The sequence below is a fragment of the Sitophilus oryzae genome, unplaced genomic scaffold (assembly GCF_002938485.1).
Source record: "Sitophilus oryzae breed Bouriz unplaced genomic scaffold, Soryzae_2.0 scaffold_706_pilon_pilon, whole genome shotgun sequence".
Classification (NCBI taxonomy): Eukaryota; Metazoa; Arthropoda; class Insecta; order Coleoptera; family Curculionidae; genus Sitophilus; species Sitophilus oryzae.
The window spans coordinates 137,018-157,615 of record NW_022147314.1 but is presented as its reverse complement, the minus strand read 5'-3'; the positions used below and the strand labels follow the sequence as shown (position 1 = coordinate 157,615).

General features: G+C 32.4%; 1 protein-coding gene across 2 annotated transcripts in view; it reads right to left on the bottom strand.

The window, feature by feature from the left end:
- Positions 1-20,598, bottom strand: part of LOC115888292 (neurogenic protein mastermind) — a 206,404-nt gene that overhangs the window by 126,454 nt on the left and 59,352 nt on the right. The window lies entirely within an intron of this gene.

Below are 20,598 nucleotides of genomic sequence, written 5' to 3'. Positions count from 1 at the left end.
GCATATTATAATCTAAACACGAGTCTATCCAACGATTGCTTCAACCCTGAATCTTGAACGCACACGTCGCCGTGCTGCAAATGTGGAGTCAGCCGCGCCGGCACGAGACCTTGGCTGGCGCTGCTAGTCTCGTTGCATAATTAATAATAAAGTTATTTTACATAATTGACGCTTTTCGTCGTCCGCCCCGACACCGCTCTATCGACACAACTTGACCGGTCTTGATTGAACAACGCCAAGCTGGAACTGCACTTCAAGCGTGTGTTGCAAATTTAAGCCATATGCATCTTCGTTTTCAGAAATAACTCCGTTGATGTTTTTTAATGTGCAACATGAGGATTTTTTAAATATCTAGTTAATTTGATTTTAAATATCCTGCAAAGTAGCAGATAAATTGAAGGATTTGAAGGACGTGATTTAAAAAGTGTAGTTTGAAATGTTGAAAAAGTAATAAATGAAAAAATATATTTTTTACACGGTTTTTTACGTGTAGCAAATAGTTTTTTACACATAAAAATAGTTTTTTCGTACAACAAATAGTTTTTTATGTGTAACAAATAGCTTTTTTACGCGTAAAAAATAGTTTTTTACGTGTAACAAATAGTTTTAGACGCGTAAAATAAAACATTAATAAAATAGTTTTTTACACGTAATAATTTGATTTCACTATAACAAAATTTGTATTAAAATATGAATATTTTTGATAAACACGTGGACTGCTCACAAATACACGTCACTATGACCCGTCACTAAGCCGTAAACTGTCCTTACCACTTTTTTAATCGTTACCATTTTTTGTTACCACTAGCTCGTGTCTCGTGTGTCACGGCCTTGACTCCCTGCGCTGGTGCACTTCAACAAATTTATTTATAAAGAAATAATAAGGTGCCCGGTGGCGTAGAGGTACAGGCTCTGGTCTACCAATATCAAGGTATTGGGTTCGAATACCACACCCGGCATTTGATCAGCCGACACTTTTTATTAAAATAAAAATAGTTTGGGTACCTAGGTCGACTCGGCCTTAAATGAGTACTTGGGATTCACAATCCTGAGGTAATACTAGGCGGTTGAAGCGTAGTGCTTATTATTATATTATCTTCCTTGTGTCCCAAACGGCTCTAGTATGGCAAGCTGTAACTTGCTACTCCCAAGGCGTTAAACGCTATATACGGCAGTTATTATTATTATTATTATAAAGAAATAATATATTGTAACAGCAATAACACTTAAAGAAGAGGTTTGTTCACTGTCTAATATTTCCAATATTATTGTATGGCTTCGAGTCCTGGAGTCCTGGACGATAAGACAGTCAGAAATAAAAAAAAAAACGATCATGACGTGGTATCGATGACGTGGACAGATCGAATATAGGTATCAACTTTCGTTAAGTTAGAACCCAAATTTTTACTTTTAAAAATATTTAATTCATGGTGTTTCCAATGCTTATTCACGATCATGTTTTTTTTTTCAATTTTACACATGTTTTATTTTTTACCTCAAAAACTATTAGAGAATAGATATAGGTTAGTATAATAGAAAAACTATGAGATATGAAAGGAGTTTCCAAAAATGTAACAATATACTGGGTGTTCCATTTAAAATAAGAAAGATGCTACCACTTTTCAAATGTTGCTGCAGCAGTGTAATGCTGACAATATTTTTGAAGGATGAAGCAGGTGCCTTTATGTAAAAATCCAAATTTTGAAAAGAAATCTATCACCATTCTATCTCCATAATAGTCTAACATAAAAAAATGACCAACAACTGAAATCTACGCAACTGCTGATGAATGCTCAGAATTCCCTGGACTACGAATCCAAAATCCAAGCACTAAATAAATATTACAGAACGTCTCTCAAGTTCTATCCAATCACGTATACTTAAATATTTTGGTCATGTTATGAGAAAGGATACTTATTGTGTGGAAACACTCATAATACAGGACAAAGTTCCAGGAAATAGACCAAGAGCCCACTCGCCCTCCCGATGGATAGACTAGCTCACACACAAACCAATACACCTAGCACAAGACAGATATATGTGTGTATATACAGGGTGTCCCAGAAATAAGTGCAAGTATTTTAACTGGTAGTATAGTTCAACCCCAGAAACACGTCTGAGGTTTTTTTCGCGAAAAAAAAAATGTTAGAATTGTTTTTTGTTGAAAAATATAATTTCTTGATAATGGCAACATAGGTATTAGATTAAATTTACAAAAAAGAAAATCCAGAAAAGATCCAGTGGTTCTCAAAATTTTAGCAAAAAATATTTTTTTTGGAAATTTTCAAAGTAAAATAACTCCGTTATTTTGGACTTATAACGATAAAACGAAGAGAAAAGATGTTTCTTTTATCGAGATCTACCACCCCTTTAAATATTTGCACTTATTTCTGGGACACCCTGTATAGTTTGTCATCATTTCACCTGACCACTGCATCCTCTTGTAGAAATAAAGACAGAAGAGAGAACAGCAATAAAGTTTGCAATAGATGTTTTATTATTATTGAAGAATCGAACAAAGAAGTCATGTGGGAGCAATTCAGCATGGCAAATTTAACGCATATTCAGTTGGTTTATACATATTTTGCTATATATGCTCCTTTTTCCGTTTCTGAGATATCTGCAGAAGAGCTTCATCACTTTTTCGATATTATTATGTGATCTCTCAATTCGGTTTTCTGTATATTTATCGGAAGTTGTGGAATAAGGCTTATTTGTATGGAAATAACAAGCATTCTATAATAATAATAATATAATAGCTCCCGTTGGTGTATAGCGTTTAACGCCTTGGGAGTAGCAAGGTACAGCTTGCCATACTAGAGCCGTTCGGTATACAAGGAAGGCAATGTGGCTAGCACTACGCTTAAACCGCCTATTATTACCTCAGGATTGTGAATCCCAAGTACTCATTTAAGGCTGAGTCTACCTAGGTACCCAAACTATTTTTATTTTAAATAAAAATAGTCGGCTAATGCATTGCCGGGTGTGGGATTCGAACCCACTACCTTGAGAGATTGGTAGATGAGAGCCTGTACCTCTACGTACCGGGCACCTTACAAGCATTCTATTACAGGATTAAAAACAAGATTACAGGATTAAAACTGGCACACAGATTCCTGAAAAGCTCTCGATTTATATTTATGTTACCCAAAATGTTGTTAGCCCATCACCTCTTCTAAGTTAATGATACTTCTAGGTTAAGGTCTTACTTAAATGATACTTATGATATTAGATTTACCTAAATTTACATTAAAATCCTAATGGATCTTTGTATAAACTACTTTATTCTCGCTATAACTGCCAAAAATAAATGACAATTTGCTTTATTTGTATTAATATAGTAAATTCTATCAATTATTAGAATTTCTGATTTCTATTGTATTCTAAATACTATTGTTCTAAGCTTAACTGTAACGTAATACAACCATCTGTAAAAAATACAACGATTACACACCTTATGTATTAACAGCAGCAAGAATCACTTATTTGAATAATTATTCTTAATTTTAGTCAATTTACAAAAATATATTATGATTTATAAAAACAAGTGGAAGCAATAATGCAGTATGGAAGATACCGTTCAGTTGCTATCTTAACAGTGAGTCAAGCAGCGCCAAAGACACTAGTCGACATAGAAGTCAATTCTGTACTAGGTTGAGAAATAGTGTGCATGATCTTAATACATTGGGACTATCATCAACCTGGGGTACGATCGTCACAGGGGCCACGAAAAAGCAGATTAAAATACCAAACAAGACTCGATGTCATCCGCCAGAGCAAATCTCACGATGCATCCTGGTGAGGGTCTAGTTGTAGACGTGAACTAAATGAACTAGCACAACTGACGATCAAACCTTAGGCCACAAACATAGTGGGGCATCTCGATGCGATGCTCGCCGCGCCATCCTACTCACACGTTTTAAGCACTGTTTTAAAACGGCGAGTAACTGCGCGTAAAATGCATCATGGCGAGCATCGCATCGAGATGTCCCACTATGTTTGTACCCTTAGATCCTAGCTTAAATCTCTTGGTCTTTGGTCAACAAAATCGATTAAGAGGAAATATGTTTCTTTTATCGAGATCTACCAACTCTGAAAATATTTGCACTTATTTAAGGCTCACTTTGTATATGAAAGAGGCGCACGGTGGGGTATTAGCATGAAAAAGGTGATCGAAATTCGAAAAAGCAAATGTGTTTAAGATTTCCCAAAAAAAGATAAATGATAAGTTAAATCATGTCTGCAATGAATGGCGTTGCTATGGGTGTGTTTAGTTGCATTCATTTGTTTCAACGAAACGTCAAAGTTGTTACTTCTCACAGATAAGAGGTAAATGGCTTAATTTTATGTTTAAAATTATAAATTGTTTTGTTCTTGTGCTCTTTTACGTTTATATTATTGTTTTGATTGAAAATGGCTCAGCAAGCTGCAGGTATCTATTCTACAAAAACGTATTATTTATTTTGATATTCTCTATACTAACGATTTTTTTGCAACTAAAGTTAGACGTTCAGAAAATTTGATTAAATTTGTGACATTTTTATTATACTTAGAGCTTTAGTTGCGCATTTCGAAGAATTCAGCATATTGTCTATATACGTTTTACTTAGTAAACATTGGACTTTCATACAGTAAAATAAAATACTGCGATTTTTGCGACTTTGCTGATAAAATGAGAAAAACATTCTTGGTTTCCTCTAATTTGCCAATCAGTGATATACTAATGCGAGGTGTAAACTGCGATGGCATTGTTGTGTACAAAGCGATCGCATTGGTGCCATTAGCAGTATAGCACAATTTGGCATTAATAGCGACTTTAGTGGTATGGGCATTGCTCGCGGATCAGTCGTAGCATTAGTAGTATTAGTTGCGATATTACTACTGGCATTAGTGGCATTGACCCTGGAAACACTGGAACAGTGATTTTTCTTTTTTTTTCAGAATCGACGAATTATCCTTTATTTTGTTCATATTATTTCCTCTTTAATTGAAAATAGCAATAATTTATATAAGGTCTACATAAAAAAAATTCCATCAACTATCTGTGTCAAATACCTCACTGTGAGGCGTATTAGAATAGGCCAATAGATACCTCAAATAAACAAAGGTCATCTATAAGACTTTGCCAACTCAAATAGTTTCATTAAAGAACGTTTAAATTCTTTAAGCACTTTTTAGCACTTTAAGCAGCGTGCATTTCCATATACCCACAAATAGATCTCTGGATCCCCATAATTAATTAAATATAGAAATATATTTTCCTTTAAAGTTTTTTTTTTAATCTATTCATGCGAAAGCTGGACACTTAAAACGGACATCATAAGGAAACTGCAGGTCGTACAACGTTCAATGGAACGAAATATGCTTGGAATAACCAAGAGAGACCGTGAGAAGATGAGAGACCAAGAAGACCGAATAGAGTGGATACGACAAAAGACCCAGGTAATAGATGTCATCCACAGAGTCAAATCCCTCAAGTGGCAATGGGCAGGACACCTGGCAAGAAGGACGGACAAGAAGTGGACCACAAAAATTACAACATAGTATCCACGAGGAATTAAGAGACCTAGAAGAAGACTAAATCTGAGATGGGACCATGATATTAGCAAATTAGCAGGGATAACTTGGGCCCGCATAGCCAACAATAGACAACAATAGCCCCAACTACAAAGAGAGACTCTAAATATGTGAGGGAGGCTACACCATAATTGGATATGGTTGGATAAGCTGAAAATGATGATGATGATGATGAAAGTTTGGCTAGGGAACTATTTTTTTATCAAATATTTTCGAAATATTGAAATAGATTATTAGTCATATTAAAAATCGACTAGACTAAATATCGCTAGCTGTCGTCACATACATACATACATACTGTCATTACTCATACTGTCACGCAAGGCGTTTTCTTTCATGAGCTTTTCTGTGACTGAAAAGCCCGATACGTGATGTTATCTGTCTACCGCACTCCGGACATTCAAAAATCTCATTGCTTTGTTGCATCTTTACTTTTGGGTTGTTGCTGTTAACTTTAGAGTTTAAAATTCTTCTCCATTCCGTTCTATTGTGAGCTGCTCCTTCCCATTCATTCTTCTTGTTAATCCCCTTTAAGTTTTCGTGAAAAATATCCCTGTACCTTTTGAGTTGTCCACCTGGCCTCCTTTTACCGTCTACAAGCTCACCGTAAAGCAGAGATTTTGGTAGGCGGTTTTCTTGCATTCTGCATACGTGTCCAGCCCATCTTAAGCGGGACTTTGTAATCATGACTTCAGTACTCCCGCAGTTAGCTTTTTCAAGGACCGATACGTTCGAGACATAATGGAACCATTTAATTCTTAAGAGTTGTCTAAGATGTCTCTGTTGCAACTTGTTTAATGCGTTTATGTGTCGGCGGTACGGCACCCAGGTTTCGCTTCCTATAACATGGAGGGAATTATTATTGCTCGGTACACTGCAAGTTTCGTTTTTGTACCCAAACCAAGCCATGATTGTAGAAAACCCTGTCTTTTAATTTCCAGAATGCTCTTGAGACGTTGCTAATCCTGTGCTGAATTTCAGAGTCGATTGGCCTTTTCCGAAATCAAACTGCCGAGGCAATTGAATTACGTGGCGGAATTCAATTCAGTTGTCGTCACAATATTCAAAATAAGGACAGTAAGTAGCGTCTATCACCGAATATACTGGTGATTGTCGAAGTAAATATATTTAGTTTTATCGAGGGGTTTATTGAGAATGTACCAAATCATGCCAAATATCGAAAAATCCTGGGATTGTTTATAAATCTAAATTAAATTTAGCGTCACCTGTATTTTAAGAAAATATCTTAAAAATGCATATTTTTGTTAGGATTACAATATCAGTACTTTTCTCCAAATTCGGCTTTATACAAAACCGTTCTTTGTCGCAATTTTGCGTTACGACAACCCGATAAAAACGCAATTATCGATTTCGTTTCGTATTTAGAAACGTCCAAACCCGCAAAAAAAGAGTTTACGTAAAAATTTAGTAGCTTGGCCCCGCCCTAAGCGGGATTAGCGGCGAGAGTAAGACAATAGGATTGCGCAAAGCCACTGGCAATTTGAATGAATAAAAAATACAAGCGCTCGATTGAGAGCGCTTATTTTAACCGTTAAATCCAGTACGATGTGGTATAATTAAAATAGAATTGGAGAAAATCGAGTCTGTCGTTGAACTGCGACTATACAAAACTTACATGTAAAAATATCACTCTTATACCAGAACTGAGCTACCAGCGCAAAAAACGGCCTAATCCACAAACTAGCAAATTTGAGCTGAATGATATTTATTTAATTAAAGTCATTTTGTATCTAAATAAAAATAAGAGTTTTAAGCTACAAAATTTGTTTCAGTAATAGTTTTCATGCAATTATTAATATTGGCCTACTCACTCTGTAAATAAATTCATAAAGAAAAACGGCCTAATCCACATTTTTTTGGTAATCAACATATATCAGGTATACATATACTTATGTCTAAATTTTAGTCCATTAGGTCTTTAGGCCAATATATGCAGCAAAATATCAAAATATTGTTCAAATTTAAAATTAAACTAGTAGCGTTATTGTCACTACTTTATTCCAAGTTTTCTCAAAACAAGTATATTGGGGTTAGGCCGTTTTTACGCGGGTAGCTTCAACTTATAAATATAAAAATTGGCAATTCGCAAACTATAGCGTCCAGACCATAGACTTAAAATAAAATATAGACTGAGCATCTCATTCATAAATAGCTGGCACATGCGGTCAGACACTGTCTTGTTATTGTTGTGTTATTGTTTTAGGTTATAACGAGTGCGACACGAGCGATAGATAGGTTGTCTCTGTCGTAACGGTCGTTCCCTGACGACTCTGCCGAGAAACACAACACAAACTTTCGTTTCTCAAGTACACCTGAACTCTCCGTATCATAGCCGGGTAATTTTTTTATTTTAATGAAGCTATAATTAAATTAAAAATATATCGTATTTAAACTTTTTTATATTTTATTAAGATTTAGGACAGGTTTTTTAAATATAAGTTTAGAAAAAACAATTTAGAGTCCAAAAAGGATAAAAATAATAAAATACACGTTATAGAAGAAATTTTATAATTGAAATTAGGTAATTTTTGAAATTAATAATAAATTATTAATTTTAGTCAAACATTTACAACCCCTAATATTAATCAAAACAGGATCTATTCCACAGATATAATAGAATCGGCGACAGGGAGAGAAAAAAAAATATGATTGTTGTAATTTTGTTTCTGGTTAAGTGATGTCTTATTATGTAAATTAGAGAAAACATAAATCTGTTCCATTAAAGCAAGGAAGGTGATAAAATAAAAACTACATTTATTTAACTCGGTACTGTCTTTATTATACCAGGTGCGTCTCAAAAGTGGCTCATCCCCCATAATTTTTTTATATTTTCAAATAAAAAAACAAGATTTAGTATGTTAGTATATGAAATAAATTAGGATTGATTGACGCATTCAATTGTTTTTGGTCACTTCCTTTTTAACCGGAAATGACTATAACTTTTAATTTTTAAACGGCGCCCTCGGTATATTTCTACTTTATTCGATAGAAAATGACACTCTGAATAGAATGACATATCATATGTCAACTTTTGACATTTTCGCATATGGTTTAATTGTAATTGTAACACGCGGTTCATAACGACAATTTGACTCGAAATACCATGTGTGTGGTATCAATATATTCATAAAAAAATGCTTTTTCCAAATATGCTAATGAGTCACCCTTGTTCCATTTGAAAAAATTGACATATGTATGATTAAAAATACGATTTGTACATCTTTTAACCGGCCTAGACAAGACACGAAACCTATTAGATGATCAAAACTATTTTTCCAAGGCTCCTTGATTAAAACTTAGTGGATTGAAAAAAACTGGATTGAAATTTAAAATAGGATATGTTTTTAAGCGACAATGTCAAAAGTTGACATATGATATGTCATTCTATTCAGAGTGTCATTTTTTATCGAATAAAGTAGCAATATACCGAGGGTGCCTTTAAAATCAAAAGATGTAATCATTTCGGTGAAACAGGAAGAGACCAAAACAATTGAATACGTCAATAAATCCTAATTTATGTCATATACCTACTAACATACAAATCTGTTTTTATCTGAAAAATAAAAAAGTTATAGGGTTAGCCACTTTTGAGACGACCCGGTATATTAAAAAATATTGTTTCATAATGTAATATCATTTTAAAATTCTTGTATGTTATTTTAGATTCTGAAGATAATTTTAGAATAAACCGGAATATATTTTTAATAAAAACATTATTAATTATTAACAGGGTTATAATTATGATTTTGTTACAATGTAAGTAAGTAAATAATGTAATGTAAGAGAAAAAATTCAGATTTTACATTTTACTAAAATATTATCTAAATAAGCGCCTTTCTACAACAACGCCACTGACTCCCAATGGGTAAATTGAGAGTTGCCTACCGGTCAAAAGTCGTTTCAAGACTTAAATGGATTATTTAAGTCAAATTTCTTGCAAATTTGGCACTGGCGAACCATATTTTATAGTTCTTGAACAGAAAAAGTCAATAAAATAAACACTTAAGCACTACAAGCTAAGAAAATGCGTTAATACAGCCGGGGAGATAGCGGCAACAAAGCTTTACCGCACACGTGCGACACGTACTACAAGGTAATAAATGAATGAATAGGCTCCCTCGCCTCTAATCGGTGTTGTCATATTGTAAAGAACTTATCCTTTTTAAACAGTATCCGACTTATAATTTAGTAGTATAAGGACTATTTAATACATCTCTGGAATATTAAAACCTACTTTATTAAACTGTAGTATTAATATCTCAATATATGTGTATAACAAGAAAAAAAATATTGATAATATTAAAGACGTGACAACATAGGCTGGATGAGGAAGGCTCGGTCGACTGTACCCAGAAGTAAACATGTGTACAAAAAAGGTTGTTTGTCCGCGTTGAGATGTAAATAGTGTAGTCTATATTTTATATTAAGTCTATGGTCCAGACCTTTGAATAAAAAGTCTAAAGAGAAGGAGTCTAATATTATTAATACATTATGGACGCTATATACCGGGTGCGTCTCAAAAGTGACTCACCCCTATAACTTTTTTATTTTTTCAGATAAAAAAACGGGATTTGCAATGTTAGTATATGACAAAAATTAGGACTGATTGGCATATTCAATTGTTTTCGGTCACTTCTTGTTTCACCGGAAATGACTACAACTTTTGATTTCTAAATGGATCCCTCGGTATTTTTTTACTTTATTCGATAGAAAATGACACTCTGAATAGAATGGCATATTGACAACTTTTGACATTCTCGCTTAAAAAATCGTATTTTAAAGTTCAATCTAGAATACCATGACTGTGTTAAAAACACTTATTTTTAATCATGGAGGCTTGGAAAAATAGATTTAATCGTCTAAATGTTTTTAGTGTCTTGTCCTGGCCGGTTAAAAGATGTCCTAATCGTATTTTTAATATCTCAATTTTTTCAAATGGAACGAGGATACCACACAATAATTTGTGTGGTGGTATCATAACGAATAATTTGATACCACACACATTTCGAGTCACACTGGCGTTATGAACCGCATGTTATAATTTCAAATGTCATATGTCATTCTACTCAGGTGTCATTTTCTATCGAATAAGGATATACCGAGGATGCAATTTAAAAATCAAAAGTTGTAGTCATTTCCGGTGAAATAGGAAGTGACCAAAAACAATTGAATTTAATCAATCAATCCTAATTTTTGTTATATACTAACATACCCAATCTCGTTTTTTTTATCTGAAAAAATAAAAAAGTTAGAGGGGTGAGCCACTTTTGAGACACACCCGGTTGCCAGATAGTTAAAGCTAAATTCCAGTGGTCTTTTTAGTAAACTTTTTGTCGCGTGATTAAGCTTGACCGACACAGCGTTGCCCACTTTTACATATTTTCTTTTAATCAAAATACTTTAGGAAACAAAAATAAATTAATTATAAATATACAGGGTGTCCCAGAAATAAGTGCAAATATTTTTAGGGGTGGTAGATCTCGATAAAAGAAACATATTTTCTCTTTATCGTTTTTCAAATAATTCCAAAATAACGGAGTTATTTTACTTTGAAAATTACCAAAAAAAAATAATTTTTTGCTAAAATTTTGAGAAACACTGGATCTTTTCTGGATTTTCTTTCTTGTAAATTTAATCTAATACCTATGTTTCATCAAGAAATTATATTTTTTAACTAAAAACTATAAAATTTTCCAAAAAAATTTTCAAAAAATTTCGAATTTTCATTTTTTTTTCGCGAAAAAAACCTCATAGGCGTGTTTCTGGGGTTGAACTATACTACCAGTTAAAATATCTGCACTTATTTCTGGGACACCCTGTATAAACAGTTATTATTTACATCAACAAAGCTTAAACCTTCTTAACAGCACTTAAGGGACATAAAGGGTCATTACTACCTCTTTCCCATCCAAATTATTCTAATAAAGTTGCAATGAGTTTTTTTACGGCTATTAAGCTATCTTGTACACTTCGCACTAAAAGAGGTTCTAAAAAGAACAATGTTCGACTGCAAGGTCTGCTAATAAACATTTTTAAGCTTAAAGTATCACAACACAATAATTCATTTAAACCAAAAACTCGATACGAAACTAAAGTGTCAAATCGAATGACAATGTCAGGAAATAAATAAATAAATGTGGCAGTATGACATTTTGTACAGCAGAGCTAACACCTGAATCCTCAAATTTAAATTCCAGTTAGTCAGCCCGGAGTCGAATATGTCCATGGTTGGCGACAATGAATTTAAAAATCGCGCCCTTGATTACATAAAAGTTTAATTGATATCAAATATAAGTACTGGTAGTAAACCAATCAATGATAAAATTCACTTAGAATTAACTAATTAATTTTCTTGCTTTTTGACTTTTACTTACTACTTAATAAATAATTAGGTTATGATATACCTACGGCAAATTAAAAATACGTTTCACTGTTCAACTCCAAAAAAACCAATTCAAACTATAGTCTGTCCAACGAGAAGATCCTTGACAGTGATAGATGTGTCTGTCATTTTAATTTCAAAGTAGTTTATTTTATTTTACAAAGAAACAAGTTGGTACAACTGGAACGCATAGCACCAAATTAATATACGTATTTAAAATTTGACTGACAAGTAATTTCAAAATATTGTGAAAAAAACTGTATAAAACTGAAAAAATGTAATCGAGTTATTTTATTTAATAAAAAATGGCATGTGTTAATACAAAACAAACAAAAACAAGACACCACATACACCAAAAAATATAAAAAAGAACTATTTCTTACTGTCAAGCTTTATGAAACTTCCCGCATTTATGATTATATTTATCAATATAACTTATGTACAAATACAAATTTGTAATATTCCGCAGGAATAAATAAAACAACATAAATAAAACAAACTATTTTATTAATAACACTTACCAAATTTTATACCTCACAGGTTGATTAATTAACTTTAATCTTAATTTTTTTAAACCTTACCGTACCTTTTGACATTATTTTTCTGCAGTACTAAAATCCATTATTTACCTATCGTGTGATGTCGATATTTTACAGCTACTCCAGTTTTTAGTATGGGTTTAGTATAGTCCTTCTACCATATTCGAGATGCACTTATCTACGACGAGATGGTATACGAACTTTATTGATAGTAACTTTATCGGTGTATCTGTATAAGACTTTCTGCCTGGGCAGCGACTATTAACCATAAACTGTGCTCTGGGTTCTACAGTTAATTTTCACTCCATTTTTCCTCCACTTGACTGCAAAAGACACAAAACACACGTAATAACACGAATCAAAATGCATCATCTTCCAAAACGCATTTGACAAAAGTTGTCACAAAATTATAACCTATAATTTGGCAAGACTTTGACAAACGTCAAAAATCTAAAGGCGAGTTCATACGCATCGGCGTCCGTTTGTCGTTCATCTTTCCGTCAAACCAATAAAATTGAAATACGATCTGTCATTTTTGAAATAAACCAATAAAACTGATTAAAAACAACAAGTGACGACGCATGACGAATTTATATTATTTAAACCCATCCATAGTTAACTTAAAAATTATTAGAAACTTTTTTTATTAAAATAAATAGATTGGTATGGGACGTCATCTGCTTTTCTTCTGTCATCGTCTGTCGAAATCTTACCTGAGAAAAAAACAGAGTATAATAGTTCCAAAATTATATGAAAATAATACCTTCATAAATATAAACAAAATATAAAATAATAAACATAAATATAATTCATATTAACGCCAATTAAAAATGAAGGCATTTAATTCGTATGCTAATTTGATGCCCCAACTATATCACGACTGTTGTAGAAAACCGTCTTCCTGTTGTCTGGACTGGATAGGAAACCTTTCACCAAAATTGGCGATTGGCGAGCGATCTACATAGCGAATTTCTCGATCGACTTCCTAACAAATGAAAATGTTATTAAAACAGACCTAATTAAGGAAACAACGTTTCGAATTAGAGGAGTATCGTCTTCGCAACGACAACGCTAAACATAAGAGAGAGTTAGCTGATTATAAAACAGCCACCAGGACCCAGTCACTCTTATGTAGTTTTAAACTAGGAATATCCTATTACTTTGAAGATAGATGGTGCTAATTGCTGTATTGTATGTACAGTTGCAGGACACTTTCAACCGTTATGATTGGCTCAATTGACTTCCCTAGGAAAACCACCTTCCAGTTGTAAGTTTCAGCTCTTTCAGCAAACTCCATTTTTATTTCGTTTTTAATTTATCGCGTATATACCTTGTTATCGTGTGTTTCTGGTGCAAGTTTAGTTTTGCATTTGCTAATGTATTCCTGCCCAGACTTTTTCTTATACACATAGATTCAAAAGTTTTGCATCAACCTATTTTAATGTGAAAGAATTTTTCGAGGAAAATAAATTTTTGAGTGGATGCTTTTCAATGTTTATCAAAAATAATAAATTATCGCATATTTGCAGTAAAAAATGTTTAGTCCAAGATTATAAGCAAACGGTTATAATATATCTTTTATTTTCAAAGATTATATGAAAAAAGGGAACCCATCCAAGATGGCACAGCCGTTTTTTTTTCAAACTTTCCCCACTTGGACCGAATGAGATTTTCAAGAGGTTAAATAGAAGATCATTATCTATCTAAATATTCCCGCTGAGATTAGTTATGTACTATTTTATTCTACCTCGATGTCCAGATTTACTGTGCTAACCACCGAATAAAAAAACAGAACGAAGTTGAGCAAAACTGATACCGTGTTTTAGAAATAAGGTAGTTAAGGGCTTATTTTTTTGTACCTATTACTAGTTTTGCAAAATAAAAACACTAGTTCACCACAATGCACCAAAACACTTTACTTTTAACACTGAACGCGCGCTTCATCAGGAACGCATGTTATCATCAGGAGATGACTAAAATTTCAAATATGCCCAACGTAAAGTGTTTTAGTGCATTGTGGTTAATTATTGTTTTACTTTGCTGTTGTAATACCAAAAGTTCCAACCTCCAACTGTAATACAGTGAAAGCTCTCCTTGCGGATAGCTCCAATAAGCGGACATCTCCCTTAACCGGCAAAGTTTCCTGGAACCGAATTTCAGCATAAGATTTTCAATGTTAAATGCTATTCGATAAGCGGACGCTCTTTTAAACGGACGCGGACACTAGATTATTCCGGTATGCGACTAAAAATCTCCTATAAGCGGACGCGGAACTCTAATAACCGGACAATTTTTCATGTCCGCATACATTATAGTCGGTAATTCCCTGTTTTATATTAGGTTATTTCCCTATCTAGTATGCATTGCACACCTTGTATTTCCGAAATTAAGCATTTTAGGACATACATCTATACGAAGGTTTTTGCTTATGCAGATAAAAAAAATCGTGGGTGTTTGGGACTGTTTCCTTTCAAGCCTTCCCAAACACCCACGATTTTTTTTATCTGCATATTAACTACTGGGAACTAACAATAATCATAATGTTTTTGCTTATTTTTATCTGCAGAATGTGCTACCGAAGTTTCCGGAATAGAGTTCGGACCACCCTGTATATGTTTTTATTTAAATATGTATAACACCGGACTGGGTAATCACTATCCAACGAACTAGAGCTCGTTTAAGAGTCCATTTGCGCTACACCGCTCGGGTCGGTCTCAGGGGCAGGGTTCGGAAGTAGTTAATCAAGACGTAATTTACCTGATTAACTACGTGTAGTTTTTCTTCAAAAACTACGTCTTTTCCCGTTCATTAACTACATAAAAAACTCGTTAATAACTGTATTTATATTATGAATATTTTACAAAAATAAAAAAAAAAAAAAAAAAAAAAAAAAAATAAATATGTTATATTTTAAGCTATTTCTTCTGTTTTCTTTAATACATTACGTGTTTTTAAAGCTTCAACTTATCATAACCTCACCTCAAACCTTTGAATATTTGAAACGTTACTAGTAGGTTACTAAACTACACCCTCTACTTAAACTACATTAACTACATGTATGTAGTTTATGTAGTTTTTTAAAGTAGCATGTGTTTCCGAACCGATCTCAGGGGTCGGGTAGAGCGGGTGTGCTGTGGAAGGCGGTCCGTTCTCGGTTCCCCACCGCCTGATTTTTGGTCGGACGCATTCGGTGTAAATCACATCTGAATATTTCCCATATTTATTTCAGTGGAGTAAAAACGATATCAAAATGTGATGTAAAAAAATTTTTTGGAGTTAACTATCATGATATCTGTACAGGATTATCAGTTAGGTCTTTGTGCATGTGAAATAACAAATTACACCAGACCAAATTTATCATAAGGTCCAATAAGTTCTTTTAAAAAAAAAAAATGTCAAAAATGTATAACCATGTTTTTTATCTTTCCTACGCGATAACTACTCCTAAACTAATCAACTTATTCACAAACTCTTTTTTTTATCGATTGAGAACACATAGGCGGTGATAGCCGAGGTAATTAAAATTCCACAGTGAGTGTATTTTTTTTGGAAAATGGATTAAACTCAAACATTGACTTTATTGTATCATGATTTTCAGTAAGCGAGAAACTTTTTTAATTTGACAGGAATTTTTAATAGGTATCTGCGTATGAAATAAAGTAAAATATTGAAAAAGTTTTTTTTTTTTTAACTTGTTACATTTTCTTGCTAATACTTTTCGTATCCTAATTAGTTACGAATAGGCCGCGCGCGAGGCCACTCGGGCCTCGCCGCCCGAGACTTTGATTTTATATGGCGACACGGCGGCCGCGATGTTCCGTAGGCCTATTTCTGATTATTTGTATTGTACCTGCAGTTTGAAATTTAGTTAATTCAGTACTTTATGTAAATATATTTAAGTTATCGACTCTTTAATTTGCAGAAAAAACTATAAACAAAATGATAGGTTTTTTAAATTCTATTATAACGAAACCCAAAAACTATCATAATCATAAATTGCTGGGAAAAAGGCAACTGATGTATGCTTATATATTAATTAAATGTATATTATTATTTAACAAAGAAACTTACTTAAATAGAACGGTTTTGATATTTAATATTTTTGATATGTGATAAATAAGAAAAAGGCAAACATCACACACTTAAATCTAGACAAAAGGTATTCTTTATGTTGTAACTATTTTAATAGATTTTGTTAATAAATTCTTTATAATAAATTGATATGATCGCTAAAATTTCATAGTCTGTATTTTTTTTGCCAATAAAAAAATACGAAAAAAAAAAAAAAAAAAAAAAAAATTTTATTATTTCTTATTTTACCGTAAATATAAAATAGTAATAATAATAATATATAATTCCATTACATAAATTCTATATAATTCTACAGAATGTCCCCGGATTGTGGAAACAGTGGAAAAACTTTTTTATTATTTACATTTTGAGAAAAATGTATCTTTCATAAAAAATTTTGCTTTTCTAAATAGTTAATCCCGTTTAATACTTTTCCAAATTTCCATACCGTTTGTATATTGTTAATTTTTTCAGTCTAAAATCAAAGGGCGTTTCTATGGTATTAGTATTTCGATTATATTCTTTGATAGACGGTTATTATAATCTAATTATTAATGTAAATTACTATATGCATGGGAAATTTGTTGATAGTTATTTCCCAGTCAACTGGACGCCGTTTTTTTTTCGATCATGACAGTATATTTAGTATTTTAATAAAAGCGACAATACTTAGGCAACAAAATGTTTTCGATCTAGCGTGGTTTAATTATAAAAGGGGCTCCCTGTAATCCTTTTACCTGTTCAAATTAATAATTGATTAGTATAATGGACAGTCGTGATTCTAATATTTAGTGGTTCATATTTTATTGCAATTTGAAATCGCAGTTTTACGTACACAAAACGCGATTTAATTAATTTTTTTTTTTAAAAAACTCAGAGCAAAATTTAAATGTGTATGTCAAATAGAAAAAAATATTACAGTCGAAAGTGATAAAATATCCGGTTTTTAAAGAAAAATCTCAAGGCAATCGCGTAATATTTGCCATGGACTACAACATAAACTTTTTTATCTGCCAATTCGTTATTCTAATAGGAAGTGTGCTCAAAGTTTCAAAAAAAAGAATTTTTATTATTCCGATAAAGACAATTAAAATAAAATTGTCCAGCTTGGCAATATTTGACTTTCAAAGAAAATTTTGCTATTTTAATTTGCTACGGCACAGAGGTAAGATCTCTCTCAAAATAAGTAGCTCACCTCTATACTTCTATTATTTTCAGATAAAAACGAATTTGGTATGTTTAGATATGACATTTATAGAAATATAGGAATTGATTGTTAATATCAATTGTCCCTTTTAGGTTCTATCATTCTTAGTATTTCACTCGCAATATGTGATCGTGACATAACTTATTTATTCTTAACTAGTAAGCCCAACATGTTCCCGATGGAAGATTTGATTTACTTTTTATTCCGGATAGAAAATGTACATTCTGCATATGAATTGTCATGTGCGGTATATCATGTAATAAAGGTCATAACACTTTTAAATTTTCTCTGTGTAGAATTATATTGGATTTTGGAATTATCAAATCAAGTAGCCTTGGAAAAATAGTTTGATCTTTTCTCTCGAACTTGGTTTTTTTTATCTCATGTTAATGTGTTTAGCTCTGCCTTTGTCGCTTCTGGCCGGTTATAAGATGTCCAAATCGTTATTTTAATCATATCTCATTTTTTTAAATATTTACTATAGTTTTGATTTATCAATATGAAAAGTTTTGGCTGCATATATTAAGTCCATTTTTTGAATTGATAATTTATACCTCACATGTTAGAAGATCTTCGAGTGGATACCTTTCCTGCTCATACCGAACTGTGTACCACTATTTCTTTTTGTCAAATAGCACTCATATCCGACGGTTCCTCTCAAACACTATTCGGAATCAGTTATCAGATATAGCTCGACCTTCTATTCAGAGTGCTGTTTTCTACTATCAGGGATAAAGTAGAACAGTCATACGACAAAATCTCAATTATGCAATCAGTTTGCTAGAATAGATCAAAGTATCATATACTATTTATTAGCAGAAACTGCGATATGACCACAAACACAACATTGCAGGTCGTTCACAATTCATGCATGAGAACAAGTGTTTTTACTTGAGAAAAAATACCTCTAAATCGAATAGCACTGTACGAGAAAACCTGCATGGTAAGTTATCATGTTCTGCCTCAATTATGTATCGGAATTATTTGAAGCTAGTGATCATATAATTATTCTCTATCATGCCGATAATATAGACCAATTTGTTTATTATTGAACCTTATATTTATCAGAAATGTACGTTGCGGTTGAAATTCGATGTTGTCGACGGAATCTTAGTGTACCGATATTAATTATTGGAGATTAAAGTAAATATGTAAACCTAGTGACTAATAAAATTTATTTTTTTAAATATTAAGAAGTATGCTTATAATTATAACTAGTCTTAAACATATAAGAATAGAAGAAGCAAACTAGCGAGGAAAATAGAATACTGGAAGAGCATCTGATTTAAAGTTCTATTCAACTCGTACATATTATTATATAAGAATATTATAAAATACCCTCTCTGTTGTTTGACCTCATCAATATGGCTCAATTAATGGTTATCGTCATCCAGACTATACTCCAGATTCGTAAGTCCGTAATTTGTCCATCGTACAGTGTTCATCAAGTTCCACCTGCATAATTCGAGTCGACGCCGTGGGGGTATTAATCAGGATTGTTCGCCGATTTATTTTATATTCTCAAATAATATTTGAATAGGGTTAGGAACCTATTTGGAAGTGAAAATTTAGTGTTGTATGTATTTTTAATGCCGCATCTTGTGAAAAAAAGCATACAAACTTATTAAATATCTATTAAGTCGCAAGATACAAGTTAAAAGAATTGGTGATGGGCCCGCCTTGTGTGACAATAGAGGGCTTAAAGTAGATAGATTGGGTAAGCCTATTTCGAGTCCTACTGTGTGAATGATCACTACTAATATATTGTTTCAGTTTCTCATTATAGAATCGGATCTAAGCGGCTCCCGGACCGTTTTGCGCAGAAGTCCATGGGAACACAAAAATATAAAATAGACCATACGCCGCTATTTGAATGTGTAAGACGTGTGAGTTATTGGACATTTTTAATTGCTCATCGTATAGAACAAGAATTATAAGTCATTTTGTTCAATAAAATAATATATAGAATATTTTTTTTTTTTTTTTTTTTTATTAATTTATAAAAAATAGATTAAACGGACTATTTTAAGACTAACTAGACCCGGGATTCTATTCAGTATATAGTAATTCATCATCATTGGAATACGAATGAAGGTATAAAAGCGTTACGGATGTATTACGTAACAAAAAATTAAAAAAAAAAACTATTTGAAAGTGAAATTTTTAGTGTTAATGTTTTGCTAAGTGCTCAACATTTGACTTTCACAAAAAAAAATTAAAATTTTTAATAGTTATTATGTCTTAAAATAATAAGAAACATATGGGTTTGGGCCCCTCCCTATGCAGCTTCAAGGGTATAAAAATAGATAACAACCTATTCTCAGACCTACTGAATCATACATATTAAATTTCATCAAAATCGGTCAAGCCGTTCCGGATATTCGGTAGAAGTATGGTAACAAAAATTTAAAAAAAAAACACCCTATTTGAATGTGAAATATTTAGGTTGTTACAGATGTATTTTTTAATGGCACATCGTGTAATAATAAAATTTAAAGGATTAACTATTTTGTACCTCAAAAGCATAATTAAATATATTGCGGGTGGTGCCCGCACATTGACTACTTTTAAGTGTTGGTATGAAAACAATAGATAGCACACTATTACATCAGTAGCCTCATGGATACATATATATAAATATTTTCATCAAAAATCGGTCAACGCGTCGTTTAGTTCCGCGGAGAGTATTACGGTAATCTTAAAAATATAAATTTTAAACCCTTATTTGAAAGTGATATTTAGTGTTTATAAGTATTTTTTATATGCAAATCTGAAAAAACTCAAATTCAATATAATATACT